This window comes from Mus caroli, chromosome 5 (genome assembly GCF_900094665.2).
Source record: "Mus caroli chromosome 5, CAROLI_EIJ_v1.1, whole genome shotgun sequence".
NCBI classification, from domain to species: Eukaryota; Metazoa; Chordata; class Mammalia; order Rodentia; family Muridae; genus Mus; species Mus caroli.
The window spans coordinates 111,475,311-111,491,458 of NC_034574.1; positions in this window are offsets into that span (position 1 = coordinate 111,475,311).

Genomic DNA, 16,148 nt, shown 5'->3' on the forward strand with positions numbered 1-16,148 from the left:
TGGTAGATGGACTGACAGATGCATGGGTGTCCTATGACATGTGCCCTATAACCAGTTCTATATTATACAGGAGAAATTCAGAAGGGCTGGGTAGCTTTCTCAAGGTAGGTTAGTTTTAGTTAACGGCAAAGTTGAAACTTCTACTCAGGTTTTCCAGACCTCCAAACAATTTAACTACTAAATTTACCGGTAATGCATTAAACCCATGGTAAAATATGCTAGTGTTCACAGTCTATGACTCAGCCAAATCTCACTGCAGAATGAAGCACCGGGCCTGCACTTGACCCTGCAGGATTAGTGCCTATTGTGCTAGGATTAGTCTGAACTGGGGAAACTCCCACAAGTGCAGAAAGGGAAAGACCTACATGAGAAATCAGCACTAATCACTTAATTAATATGTTTTGAATACCGTTTCCCAAGTGCTCGAGTCTTAGAAATATTTGAAATATTCTAAAAGAGTGAATCTCAACAGATGATTTTTAAAAAGCACAGGAAAGAAAATTGCACAGTCATCTCAATCTATATGTGAACTGCCTCCAGGTAAGGGGCCAGACAGCTGCCTAGGTGGGGCGGGTTCCCTTTCACTCACAGAAGAGCTGGAAGTCCAGCTTGCTGGGACTTAAAACAGCAAATCTTAGCTGAGTGGAGTGGCACCTGCTATCCTAGCACTGGGGAGGCTGAAGCAGGAGTTCAAGGCCAGCCTGGGTTATATGAGTTTGGGACAACTTCTGTGCTATATATTGTAAGACCCTATGTCAAAGCAACTATCAACAAACTAAACCCATAATTACTGTACAGCCATAACGTTTTACTCTTATATATTTATCTACCCCAAAATATTGGGGAGGGAGAGTATGGAATTCATAGCGGTATTATTCAACATATCTGAAGGGTGACATCATTCAAAATGTCCTCCGTCCAACGAATGGCAACCAATAAACTACGGCACATCCTAACAATGGAATGTTTTTCAGCTCTAAAGAGGAATGGCGGCACACACCTTTAGCCCCAGCACTCAGGAGGCAGAGGCAGGTGGATCTCTCTAAGTCTGAGGATAACCTGGTCTACACAGCAACTTCCAGACCAAGCCGTTGGGGTGATGGACAGGTTAGCAAAGAGTTAAATACCAGAGAGGATGGTGGGGAGGGAGGGGGAGCATGACTGATCATCACCTAGGAGGAGATGTCTGGGCTGTGTAGCCTGTTCACATCTGTGACTGGAATGACTTGCTGGCCTGTGTGGAAAGGAGGTTCATCTTTGAAAGCCTCAAACATGATGGCGTGGGACCTGTCAGGGTGGGTCAGTGGATAAAAAACAAGTGTCTCACAGTCCTGACAACCCGAGTGCAGTCCCTGGAAATCATGGTAAAAGGAGGCAAACAACCCCGAAAAGTCATCCTCTCACCTCCACATAGGTGCCACGGCACACACAAGTAATGATGGTGATAATGATGATAATTAATAATAATAAATTTTAAATAAGAAAATGACGGCACAGATCCAAGGAGATGGCTCAGTTGGTAAAGTTCTTGCCATGCATACACAAGGGTTTGAGCTCATCACCATAAAAAAAAAAAAAAAAAAAAAAACTGTGGCAGCGTCTGTCTATAATCCCAGCTTCTGGGCGATGGAGACAGCAGATCCGTGGGCCACTGGTCTATTGCTGTATCAGGTGGACCTTCCCATTCCACTGCTTGCAAGGAAGGGTGTCTTTTTTTATGAGCTGATTAAATTAAATGGTGGGCACTGGGAACTGAACGTGGGTCCTCTGCAAGAGCAGTTACATGCTCTAAAGCATAGTCATCTCTCCAGTCCCCTGCCCGACTTTAAACACACCTGACAGGCGTGTCTTAGAAGACAGCTGGGCTGAGTCATCTGTTGTCCGGCTGTCTTCCAAAGCGAAGAGTAGAGCTGTTGTGGGGTTCAGGCACCCCTTCACCCCATGGTGAGGTCAGATGTCCTGGGTCCAAAGAGGAACAAGAAATCATGGGGCGTGGACGCACATGCCTGTGATCCCAGCAGTGTGGAGACGGAGGCTGGGAGAATGAGTTCCAGGTCAGTCTCTGGTACATAATGAAGCCCTGTCTCAAAAATTAGTAAAGAAATGAACAGACGTTAATTAAAAATAAAGAAGTCAAACTGGTAAGATGGCTTCATGCTACTACACCAGAATAAAGCGGTGTGCGGGAGGGGCTGAGAGACAGCTCAGGGGTTAAGAGCGCTTGTTGCTCTTGTAGAGAATTCAGGTTCCAACACCCTCAGCAGGCAGCTCACAAGCACCTACATCTCTCATTCCAGGGGATTGGAAACAGTGTTCTTGTCTCTGGAGGTGCTGGGCAAGCACATGGTGTATATTATACCCAGGGCCCCCCTGCCGACACATAGATTAAAAGGAAATATGTCTTTTTAGAACAGAACTTTTTTTCTTTTTCTTTCTCTGCACATTGTTGTTGTGTCTGTGTGAAGGTGTCAGATTCTCAGCAGCTGGAGTTGTCCAGCCAGTTGTGAGCTGTCTGATGAGGGTGCTGGGGATTTGAACTCTGGTCCTTTGGAAGAGCAGCCAGTGCTTTCAACTGCTGAGCCATCTCTCCAACCCCATACGTTTATAGTGGGCTAGAAAATAGATGGCTTATAAAACTGAAAATAAGGGGGGAGGGTATGGGGGACTTTTGGGATAGCATTGGAAATGAAATTGAGGAAAATACGTAATAAAAAAATATATATATAAAAAATAAAATAAAACTGAAAATACTTCTCTCTAGCCCTTAATCTGAGAAGATGGCCTGCCTGACCTTTCTTCTTCTTCTTCTTCTTCTTCTTCTTCTTCTTCTTCTTCTTCTTCTTCTTCTTCTTCTTCTTCTTCTTCTTCTTCTTCTTCTTCTTCTTCTTNGATTATAAGAGTCTTGGTGCCAAAACTCAGTGGCACAACATTTCAAAAGGCAAAATGAAAAATTATACCAATAATAGATGTGGGTCTGAGTAACCTGCCAACATTTGTTTTGACAAAACCTAGTAGTTATTTCAGATACAGCATGCTACTAATTTAGAGGTATAATTTCTTCAGTTATTAAAGTTTAAGATTATATAAATGTTTGTCACTTTAGTTAATATATCTGGACCATGGTCAAGGAGATGGAAACTCAAAAAGGTGGATATGACTGTTGGTGGATNGAGATATAAGGCTGAGAAGTGTCTAAGAACACACAAAAAATGGAGTCAGGACAAGATGGAATTCTTTAATCATTTCAGAATAATTAAAGTGAAAGATATAAATCTAATTTCATTCTTCTGGAGGTAGAAATCTAACTTGAGGAATGAGTTTAATTTTGTCTCATTTTTAAATTGCTGTCTAAATATCCCAACATATTTTACTTTTTTTGTTTTTTGTTTTTTCAAGACAGGGTTTCTCTGTATAGCCCAACATATTTTACTATCNTGTACATTTCTTCCTATTAATTAAACATATCATCTTCTTAGACTGAACCAAATCAATGTGTAAACTTCTCACTCTGCTCATTTACCTATTTATGTATTAGTACTACTTCCAGATTCTAAAATACTTATCTATATTTTACGCCAGTTCTCCTGATAGGTAGTTGGATTCAACAGTTTTCTTTCTCTCTCTCTCTCTCTCTCTCTCTCTCTCTCTCTCTCTCTCTCTCTCTCTCTCTCTTTTTCTTTTTCTTTTTCTTCTTCTTCTTTCTCTTTCTCTCCTCTCTCTCTCTCTCTCTCTCTCTCTCTGTCTCTTTCTCTCTCTCTCTCTTTCTCATTGGGACTCCCAGTGAGCCTGAAGCTAGACTGGCACCAGGAATAAGTCCCTGGTATCCTCCTGTCTCCTCTTCCTAGCTCCGGGATCATGGACATGTGCCACCAAGCCCAGGTTATTCCAGGTGTTGGGGGTCTGAACTTGTGTCCTCAGGCATGTGCGTCTAGTACTTTCCCCACCGAGCCATCTTGCCGGCCCCTGCACTTAGCTTGCAGCACTGTTTTTACTCTTGTTGATTTAGTCCTGGAAGTTGGACCCAGGGCTTCATGCATGGCTGCTAAATACCTCCTTCCACTTTTGATTTTGGGACACAATGTTGCCAAGTTACACAGGCCCTCTTGAACTCGTGGGTGACCATCAGCCTCCTGGGGTGGGATGAGCTGCTCGTCCAGGTCTGTCTGGATGTACCGCTATCACTCTTTTTCACACATGAAAGAGTCTGGGGCACAGAGAGGTTAAGTAATTTCTTCAAAGTAACTCAGCTAGTAAGAGGTAGTTGAGATTCAGTCTCCAGAACTAATACAACTGCTTTGGGACAGACAGATCCTCTGTTCTCAATGCCATTGTTGAGTCCCGGGGCAAGCAGCCCTACACTTGCCTTACCTCTATGCATGTAAACTTAAGATGCATTCAACATCGATCTTTATTGCCGGGCAGTGGTGGCTCACACCTTTAATCCCAGCACTTGGGAGGCAGAGGCAGGCGGATTTCTGAGTTTGAGGCCAGTCTGGTCTACAGAGTGAGTTCCAGGACAGCCAGGATAGAGAAACCCTGTCTCAAAACAAAACAAAACAAAACAACATTGATCATTATTGAAGCTACCTGGGTCCTTCATGTCTGTCTGTCTGTCAGTCAGTCTGTCTGCATTATTAGTATTCTAGCTGATGCCAGGAGAAGTAATTTTTAATGGGGTTAGAGCAGAGGGTGGCAGGTGCCTGGGACAGTTGGCTTCAATCCCCAACACCACAGGAGGAAAAGAGCATTTGTGTGCAGCGAGCTTCGGTAGCTCTGTCTCTGCTTCCTGGAAGAATAAGACCAGTCCTTCTCTGGGTGCTTCCAGGCCCCCCAGGTCTTTGCTTTTTAAAAGACTGGGAAGGAGGCAGGGCTTTGATGGGCCAGAGAGCATTCAAGTCATATAAAACAAACAAGCAAACATAAAAACCCAAAACAATAATAAAAAAAAAACCACACACCCACAAACAAACAAAGGTTGTCCACACCTTTAATCCCAGCACTCAGGAGGCAGAGGCAGGTGGATCTCTGAGTCCAAGGCCAGCTTGGTCTATAGAGCAAGTTGTTGGACAGCCAGGGCTACACAGAGAAGTCCTGTCTTGAGAAGAAAGAGAGAGAGAGAGAGAGAGAGAGAGAGAGAGAGAGAGAGAGAGAGAGAGAGAGAGAAAGATTAGGAAGGGAATCCTATTTTACAGTCACTACTACTCTTGGCCATCAGCAATTTTGGCCTGACAAGGAATTAGACCCACTAATGACATACCTCAAGTTGGGCTCAGTCTGGTTGTAGCAAGTGCTTGTGGTAACAGCCCGTCTCAGGAACTCTGGGCCAGCGCATCCGTCTCTTAGCCACAGCCCATGTGGAAAATCAATTTCCCCTAAATGTTTGAAGAATGACACAGGAGAGGCTGATGTCTTTTCCCTCTGCTCGAGTCAATCTGGAGACAGTGAACTTATAAAATGAATGAAAAGAGCTGGAGTCAGGGGTTGGCGGCAGAGCTAAGCAAAGGGCCAGTGCAGAATTTCTTTTTTTTTTTTTTAAAGATTTATTTATTTATTTATTTATTTATTATATGTAAGTACACTGTAGCTGTCTTCAGACACACTCCAGAAGAGGGTATCAGATCTCATTACAGATGAGCCACCATGTGGTTGCTGGGATTTGAACTCAGGACCTTTGGAAGAGCAGTCAGTGCTCTTAACCACTGAGCCATCTCTCCAGCCCCCAGAATTTCTTAATTCCAGCGCTCTCTCTCTCTCTCTCCCCTCCCCCCACCTTGTCCTAAAGCCAGAGGCAATATACATTTGTGTCCCATCCATAGTGACGCACTATGAAAATGTCCTAGAACAGAAAACATTTTATTTGGACCTAGCAATTTCACTTCTTGGAATCTCCCACAGAAAACTCCCACGAGGACGGGAGAGTATGTGAACAGAGAGAGAGGTTCCTCAGAGCCCTGTGTACAAAGCTGAGGAGTTGAAGACCGGATGGAGATCTGACATGAAGGGGCTGCGTGGGCTCACAACTGCCCATAACGCCAGCTCCAGGAGACCCCGTGCCTCTGAGGTGCACATACTCACATACATACAGACAGGTAACTAAAAATAAAACAAATCTTTAAGGCAGGCTTGGTGGTTGGAGCCTTTAATTCCAGCACTTGGGAGGCAAAGGCAGGTGGATCTCTACGAGTTCACGGATAGTGTGATATCTGTAGCAAATTCCAGGCCACCTAGGGCTGTATAGAGAGATCTAGTTGCAACAAACAAACAAACAAACAAACATTTTAGTCAGATTGGTCAATCTATGGGTAGGTTATTGGTATTGCATGTGTTTTCCACTTACAGATGCTGTCAATTTCCCATGAATTTATCTGGGTGTGACCCTCTCTTATATGGAGAATCTGGAACCCATTGAAACTGGCATCTAGTGAGTTCTTTCGTTTGTGAAAAGCTCTCATGGAGCCCAGCCTAGCTTTAATCCTGAATTCTGAGGTTATAGACCTGCCCCCATGACACCTGGGTTTTTATGCAGTGCTGGAGAATCAAACTCAAGGTTTTGTGCATGCTTGGCAAGGACACCACCAGCTGACTTGTACTAGTTGGGCCTGGTAAGCTCTAAGGTGGAGTTTTATTGCTATCAAAGCTTTTAGCCAAGCCCTCGCCTCTGCTGAACTTGGTTGCCCCCACTTTGGCTTCACCTCTGTCAGCAAGATGGAGGTAGGGGCTCTGCGGCTGCCAGCAGGTGTTTTCCAGGCTCAGAGTCCACCTGCCTTGGTGGTCAAAATGAGTCACGTGCCCTCTGCAGACTCAACTGTGGGTGAGGAGCTGGCACTGACCAATCAAAAACATTTCTAGTGCCGAGCAGGACCGAGGGGTCTTGAATTACATAAACTGGAGGAGTGTTGAACCGCCTCACGGGTCCAGGAGGCGATGCTGGGATAGGCTATAGGCACTCTCTCCAATCCTCAGGACCTTTTCCTGAGCAGCAGGCTCACCCATTCAGTTTTATGTGTGTCACCTTGCAGGAAGAGCCAGGCTTGTGAAGTCCGGAGCTCGGCCGACCTTCACTGTGATACTCACGGATGGTAAGAATCCAACGCAAAACAATGTTATTAACACCCCTGAGAACACTTTATACCCTCACCAGCCTTACCAGGCTTCAGAAACAGATACAATGAGAAGTAGCCGGTCCAAGGGCAGTAATTAAGCCCTGGATTTTATTTATCCAGGATCTCATATATGCCACACTAGCCTTGAATTTGCTAGAATGGCTTTGAACTTCCGATCTCCTGCATCCACCTCCCAAGTGCGGAGATGAGAGGTGTGTGCCATCCTGTCTGGTTTATGCCATTCTGGGGATGGAATCCAGGCCATCACGAATGCTAGAAAGACACTCAGCCTTTACAGCCTTTAGCTCAAGCGCTGGGTTTCTGATCTCCATTCAAGGCTGTCTTCTGTCAGGCAGGCCTCCTGCCTGCGATGAACTGACCGTGTCAGCAGTGACCTGGGGATTGTCAGTGGCTAAGAAGACCCAGGTGACTAGGGAACCAAAGAAAGTTTGCCGAGAGCAAACACGACCTTAAAAGGGTGGCCACATCTGGGTAAAGTTTCTGGTTTTCATTAGGGGGATGCACAATTTCCACATTCAGTCGTGCACTACAACAGAATAGATGGCAGCACATCCTGCCTTGTCTTGCTACGTGGCAGGTTTGTGGAAGTCGCTCAGTGACACTGGGCGACAGCATCCGCCAGCGATACAGTCTCCAGAGCAGGTTTCATCATCGGTGACGCCTGACTCTGCTGTGAACTCTCCGGAAATGATGGGATAATAGCAGTAATTACTATGATGAAGCACAGGTGTACCCCTTTTGCGTTTACGAGGAAAACAGCCCCCCCACCCCAACCTGGCTCTGTTGAAACCTGAGGAGGGCACCTCCTTGCATTTCCCTCTGGCCTCAGCCTTACTGACTGACGTAGAGAAAAGACCCGCAGGAGAAACTGAATCGAGTGAACGGAGTCTGGATTCGCTGCTTTTCTCACCGAGATGGTCCAACAGGAGCAACTTAAGGCAGAGCCTGTTTTGACTCACAGTTGGAAGGGATATAGTCCTACACCATGGCGAAGCCGTGGCGACGAGAGTGAGAGGCAGCAGGTCACCTGGCATCCCCAGTCCGGGAATCTGAACTGATACATACCCCGGCTCAGCTCACTTTTCTCCTTTTAATTCTGGACAGGGTTTTCTCTGCTCTGTTAAACCTTTCTGGAAACATCCACATGGACACATTCCAGTGTTTCTATGGTGATGCTAACTCCAGTAAAGTTGATGATGAAGGCGACCCTCCGTGGTACCCAAGGAAAAGGTCATCATCGGTCACCGGGCATGGTGTTGCACGCCTTTAATCCCAGCACTTGGGAGGCAGAGGAGGCGGATTTCTGAGTTCAAGGCCAGCCTGGTCTAAAGAGTGAGTTCCAGGACATCCAGGGCTGCACAGAGAAACCCTGTCTCGAAAAACCAAAAAAAAAAAAAAAAAAAAAAAAAGGTCATCGGTCCCTAGCTTCTCTGCCTATGGACAGTGCTTGATGCTTGCATATGAGAGCACATTTGTACAATGTTTCGGGGGAAGAGATACGAGGAAGTTAATTATGTGGGAAAACCACTGCAAAAACGGTTTCAAGGACCACAGGAACACGGATTAGCAGTGTGGAAGCCACAATGCCTGCTAACCAAGCTGCCTCTGGGCAATGGGATCACGGTGGAACTTTGTCCTGTGTCTTGGAGTTTGTTTTGTTGTTGTTGTTTTTTTTTTTTTTTCTATATTTCCTAGTCTTTCTATACAGCTTTTTGTTTTGTTTTGTTGATTTAAAATAGGGTTTCTTAGGGCTGGAGAGATGGCTCAAGGGTTCAGAACACTGAATGTTCTTCCCAGAGGTCCTGAGTGCAATTCCTAACAACCACCTGTAATGGGATCTGAGTCCCTTTTCTGGTGTGTCTGAAGACAGTGACCGTGTATTCACATACATTAAATAAATACTTTTTCTTTAAAAAAAATAGGGGTTCTTATAGCCCAGGCTAGCCTCAAACTTACTTTACAGCCAAGGATGACCCTGAACTTCTGATCCTCCTACCTCTAGGATTTCAAGCGTGCTCCACCTTGGTTCGTTTATGTGGTGTTGTGGACGGAACCTAGAGACCCCAACATCCTAGGCAAGCACTCTACCAACCGAACCACATCCCCAAACCCATGTGGAGCATGAGGGAGAGAGCATAAAATAAAAAGCAGGGAGGGCTGGGCCAAGTGGCTGAGGCTTTAAATCCTAGCGCTTGGGAGGCAGAAGCTCTGTGAGTTCAAGGGCAGCCTGGTCTACACTTCGAACTTTAGGACAGCCAGGGCTATACCACAAGACCCCATCTCAGCAAACCAAACCAAAACTGTAGTGATACAAGGGGCCCTGCCTCCTGACGTTAGACAGTCTGGTGAACAGGGATCAGGAAGGCAAAGCAAAAAGATGGAAACCACATTAGCATTTTCATTATTACTTGTTCTCCTGTGCGCTCATGCTCCTGTGTGGCACAGAACACCTACAGAGATTTATGGCAGCTGTTGTCCTCCTTGTGCCATATGGATGCTAGGGACTGAAGTCAGGTCGCCAAGCCAGCAGTCCTGGCGACAGGCACCCTTACCCACTGAGACATCTTGCCAGGTCCTGAAGGATGCATCAACAGGTGGCTGCACAGCCTCGTGAGAGCTGGCTAACAAGGAGAAGACAAACAAAATCCTTCCGTTGTGTCTGGGACACTGAAATTCTTTAATCAGGCAACAGATCTGTGTAGCGAGGCCACTGTGCTAGGGGCTGGTGAGGTAGCCCAGATGATAGAGTGCTTGCCCGGCATGCATTGACCCTGGGCTTGATCTCAGGATACTAAGTGTGGTGACACCTGCAATCTCAAGGCATAGAAGGTGAAGGCAGGAGGATTGGGAGTAGAAAATGCAATGGTCCTGGGGCAGATAGAGGGACAATGAGGTGGGGTTTCTGTGCCTGCAACTCAGTGCTTAGGTGGCAATTACAGCACTTAGGAACGGGTGGAGGTGGGGGCGGGGCTGAGCCTTGTGAGCTGGGGCCAGGAACTCTGATTTCATGCTAAATTCAGTGTAAAGCCACTTGCCAGGGTGGGGGTGGGGGTGGGGGTGGGGGGTCAGCTGCGAGACAGCATGATCTGATTTTGAGTTTATGTCTTAAAAAAGGCCACTCCGGCTGCTCAGCAGAGAATAGATGGTTGGGCTGTGGGGGCCGATCAATACACAAAAGCACTTAACACCAGGGCTGGCGTGAAGCGAGTGTCTTAATAAGTAGTAACTGTTTCTCATTATGACCTGTCATCCTTATTACCCGCGATCTGCCTTTGTCTGCAGAGAGCCAGTTCGCCGTGCTCGGACATCCGGCTCCACGTGGCTTTGACTGAGCATTCCTGACTTAGCATTCTGACTGGCTCGGGGGTGGGGGTGGGGCATCTGTCATATTTGTTCTCTATGTAGTTTCTTACACATCCCTGGAGAAGTGATGGGGTAAAAGCCAGGTACGGGCTGGTGCCCACAGCCAGGAAGCATCCTGCATCAAGCACATTCCTGAAGCCAGCCCTGTTCCGTCCTAACGGGGGAGCTGGGGTTATTGTACAGCACCGAGGAACCCCAGAGTCTTGATTAAGGGTTTCATTCTCTTCAGAAATATTGGCTCTGCACAGACACCGGGGTGAAATCCAATGTACTTGGACAAATTTTTAAATCTCTAGCTGGGTCTCACAGTGCAAACTCATAATCCTGCTAGCCTGAAGGCAGAGGCAGGGAGAGTGCTAGTCACACTGTTTTGAATAGCGAGTTCAAAGCTAGGCTGGACAACTTAGTGAGACCCTGTCTTGAATTAAAAAAAAAAAAAAAAAAACCCAAACAAATAAAAACTAAAGGCAGAGGCTGGGGATCTGTCGTAATGACTTGCCTAGCATGGGTGAGCCCCAAGTTCAAGTACCCAGGACAGCAGAAACCGATATAGATCTCTCCCTTCTGATGACATCCTTTCTTTTGTCCTCAGGGATTAAGGACTTTCCCTTGAAGCCTAACATCTTCCCTTCCCTGGATGCAGTTCAAGGATGCTCTGTTCGCCCCTCTGTGCTCCTGAAGGCCACAGTCTGCCCTCCACCACCTCTCAACCACATTCTGGGTTCCATTGGAACTTTGCTGCTCAATGCAGTATTCCTTTGTGTGTGCCTATTTGACTCTATTTGGGGGTGTATCTCAGTTGCTAGAATGTTCATCTAGCATGCATGAGGTCTCCTCCAGTTTGCCCTGTGGAAGAGCAGAGTGTGGCGGTTTATGCTGGAAACCGCAGGTGCTACCTGTATGCCATGTTGGTTGTGTCTTTACTCTGCAAATCTCCCCAAACACGCCACTGTAGGTGACACTGTCCCATTTTACAGATGGGAAAATTAAGGGCCATAATGAATTCACCTCCCTCCCCATGACCACAGTGTTTAAAAGGGTCAGAGCTAAGCCTTGAGCTTGAAGGTATTCCAATGTTTCACTCCGTAGCTTAGGCTGACCTGGAATTAACTATGTAGCCCAGGCTAGCATAAAACTTACAGGCAATTCTCCTGCCTCGGGTTCCCAAGTGCCAGGACTTAAAAGCATGAGCTATGACTTCCCAGCTTAAATCTATTTTGAAATAATGCAAGTTTAATATATTATCAGATTTAATTCTATTTTCATACTGGCCACATCTCAAGTCCTCAGATGTCACCTGTGGCCTCCATGCTGGCAGCGGGGTGGCGGGGGGGGGGGGGTTGGGATTGTGTGAGTCNCCAGACCNCATTCTACTGACCATTACTAGTGGAGATACTCAGAATTCATGTTGTTTTCCTTATTTGGGGACTTGCAGATGGGAGGAGCAGGCAGCTCTGAGTTTGAATCCACTGTAGGTCTTACTTGCCGTATGAGATGGCCCATGCTGTTGGTCTGTGAAGTTAACACTTGTGGTGGGCTTCCGTTGGAGCCTAACACATACATCATCAGCCCCGGGCAAAGGCTAGCCCTCTCTGGCCTCTGTGGATGTCCACACGCGTGTGGCATGCACACATATACACATGAATAAAGGTTCTGAATGTGACATGACCGTTGCACTCATGAACATGCAGAGGTGGAGGTTACACTCACCAGACTTGCACAAAGGATGAGTCTGTCAGTCACAGCAAGGATGGAGAGGCGGGGCTTGTAGGACCCACCCACTCCTTGGGATGGTTGAGTAATGACTGCTGGATGAGAGGGAGTCACTTTCTTCCATGGTGCAGCCAAGGGAAGATGTCCACCCTTCAGTAAATAACCCTTCACCATGGTCATGAAGCAACCCTGACTAAGTGTACTGGATTATTTAATGAAACAACAACAACAACAACACACAGCTGGTGTGGTAGTGCACACTTTTAATCCCAGCACTGGGCAGGCAGAGGCAGGCAGATTTTTGTGAGTTCAAGGCCAACAAGATCCACATACTAAGTTCTGGACCAGCCAGCTCTGCATAGTAAACCAAACCAAACCAAGCCATCCAAGCCCACCAACCAATCAGCCAATCAATCAATCAGCCAGCCAGCCAACCAAAACAACAAACAAGCACAAAAAAAATGGACCAAGAGACAGGCAGGGGTGAGGGGAACTTGTCAGAAAAAAAAAAAAAAAAGTCCATTGGGAATAAGGGGGCGGGGCGGGGATGAGAGTCGGGGTGGGGTACAAATACATCGGCAATATTCATATGTATATATCAAAAAAGTAAATAAATAAAAATCAAGAGTCTGTACTGATGACTGCCAATTGCGGCCAGGCACTGTGCAGAGTGTTACTACTCTCTGTAGTAGTAATTTCACTGATGAGGAAACCAAGTCTCAGAGCCAAGACTGGTCAAGGAGCGCGGCCATCTCAGGCTTGGTACCAATAGTGTTGTAGGCTTGCTTGATGCCTGGGAACCTTCTTCTTGAAGTCTTTACCCTCCCATTCTGAGGCCAGGATGGGTCTCCTCTGCGACCCCTGGGAAGGGCTGGGGAGGGCCCCCATTGTGCACGCACACACACCTGTGGAGAAGCAAGCCCCCTTCTCAGCTTTCTTCTCTGTTCCCAGAAAGACTTTTGACCCTGGCTTTTTTGCATTCTTTTCTTTCGCCACCCATCCCGGGGCGCCGGCCCCTCTCGTGTGCCCACCCCCTCCCCACCTCCCCACGCGCACCGCGGGGGCCGTGGCCAGGCTGGAGACAAGGGCGCCTTTCTTCAAAGTGCTTAGGCTCTCTCATAAATTCTCAGGCTCGGCTCAATTGGCTGTGAGGAAAGAGGGAGGTGGGGGTGCTGCTTGGCTCCCCTAATACAAAGTGAGTTTGTGTGTTGTCTACCCACGTGAGGCCAATCGTAGATGCCTGAGCCCCTAGGGTCCCAAGAGACTAAGCGCCAGAGAGCCCTGTGTCTGCCGAATTATCTATGGCAGGACAAAGGAAAGCAGATAGCAGGGAAGCCAGGACAAGGGAGCCCACCTCCTCAGGCCTCTATCCTACCGGACATTTAACCCTTCTCCTGCAACCCTGATCTTCCAGCCAAGCCAAGGGCTCCAGATCTCCATCCCCCGTCCCCCCNCCCCCCACCCCCGCCCCTCTCGTCTCTGAACCACTTCAAGAACCCACATTTCCCCACCGGGCCTTATTCCCAGTGTTTCCAATTTTTCGGCACTAAAATTAGTCCAACTGTGCCTTCTAATTCTGTAGACACAACCCAGCTTGTGCAAATGTCCCCTCTTCCATTTCTGGGTGGATTTTTGCATATTACAGACTGCCAACTCTGGCGGGTGTTCATGGTGGTGGCGGCGGTGGTGGGGAGACAAGAGCTTGAAAACCCATCTCACTGCTTACTGCGCAATAAACGCAGTGAAGCCCAAAGTTCTGATGCAGGGGCAGAGCTGTGCTCGCTGGTGGGGGTGGGGGTGGGGGTGCGGGCGGCGGGCGGCGGGGGCGGGGTTAGACCAGGTTGCCACAGATCCCTCAGGTAGGTGACCTGCAGGAGCCTGAACCTGGTGGACCCAGGCCTTGCTGCAGGCAGGAATGCTTCCCGGGCTTTTCTCTGGGTGGAGTTTTATTTCCTCTGTGCTTCAACCCATCTCCTGGAGAAGACAAAATGATGTAAATTCTCATTTTATAGACGAGGAAACTCTGGCTCCTGAGAGATGTAATGACCTGCCCAACGAAGCCACTAATGGGGTCTGGGTTGACATTGGAACCCCAAGCCCTCTGACCATCGAGGCTAGGATGTCTTGGCTTGCATTTCTATCTTGATAGAATACAAGGCAGTATTGCAAAGATGGGGACACGTTTGCAACCTGTATCTGTGAATGTTGGTGATGGGAGGTAGAAGTGATCTCTGATGATGTCTTAAGAGAGAGATGGATGATAAGTTCATGGACCAGAGAGGAAATCGAGAACACTCCCAGACAAAAGGCTGTGGGATTTTCACCTCTCTGCTCCTCACTGGCACTCTCTTTGCAGCTGTCTGTCATGAAGCATCTGCAGTTTTTGCCCTTAGGACAGAAGTGTGGGACAGGGATCAGGGCTCCTTGGGCAGATGCTTGCCCATCATGTACAGAGCCCTGGATTCCAGCCCCAGCACCACAGAACCCAGGCTCAGCTCTGTACTGCATGCCTGTAATCTCAGTACTCAGGCTATGGAGGCAGGAAGATCAGGAGTGCAAAGTCATCCTCGGCTACACAGGGAGTTTGGGGCAACTTGGGCTATGGGAGGTCCTGGGTTGGGAGAGAAAGAGAGAAAGGGAGCAGGAGAGGGAGAGGAGGGAGAAGTAAGTTAAGCATGGTGTATAATTCCAGCAAAGGAGACTGAGGCAGGAGGATTGCAAGCTTGAAGCTAGCCTGGTCTAATTTGAGACTTTGTCTCAAAACAAAAACAAAAACAAAACAAAGCAAAAACAAAAAACAAACAAATAAACAAAAAAAAAAACCTCCCAAGGACATAAATGAATATGTTTGTGTGTGTGTATGTGTGTTTCTGCCATATGTATGTTGATTATTATGTCGTGTGTGTGTGTGTGTGTGTGCTGGGTATGTCCTATGTGGTGTATGCTGTATGTCATATGCTGTTTCTGTGCTGTAGAAGCTGTACATGTGCCATGCATATGGAATGTCATGTGTGTTGTGTCTAATGTGTCATGTGTTGTGCGTATGTCATACGTGCTGTATGACATGTATTATCTTCTATATGTGACATGTTTTACATATGTCATGTGTGTCATGTATGTTGTGTACGGTGTTCTGTATGCATTATGTTTCTTGCATGCGTATTGCACATTGTGTCTGGTGTATTATATATGTTATGTGTGTTGTGCATCTGGTATGTGTCTTGTATGCTGCTCATGTTGTGTGTGCTGTGCATACAGCATGTGGGTCATGTATGTGCCACGTATTGTGCTTCAGTGTGAAGCATGTGTTCTTTAAAACAAGAAAGAACAGAGAGTTTGGCAAGCCAAGCCAAAGGAAGCTGGAATCTCAGTTATTTAAATCCTGACCATAACTGCAGTTGGGGAAACTTCAAAGCCAACCCGGTCGGTCCTCCTACATCCAAAGCCAGCAGCCATCTGTCTCCTTCACAGGCAAGTACAGCGATGGGACCCAGTCCTGTGGACCTTGCCCTTGAGGGTGTGGCTTAGGGAAAAAGCCTTCCTGGGGAAGGTGGAAACCTCCAGGGATCTGAGCCTCCTTCAGTCAGCCTCCTTCTCCTGAGCAGGGAGATCTTGTCCAGCCAGCCCAAATTTATCAAGAACCTCTGAACAATTGGGGAGATGGGATGGAAAACTTTGTCAATTCATGCCCGCCCCCCCCACCCCGCCCCGTCCTCCAGACAAACCCCTATATGCCTGGCAAGAGGCAGCCTCTCTGATTCCAGACCTATATTTTTCATTTCTTGTTTTAACAGTCATAAACGCCTTCTGATGCCAAAGAAGAGCAAGCCTTAAATCCAGATAAAATAAAATTCCCAAACCCTGAAAACTACATAGAGATTTACAGGCCAATTTACAAAAAAGAGAGTGCCTACATCGGCTCCAAGAAGGGCACATTCCACATAGCCC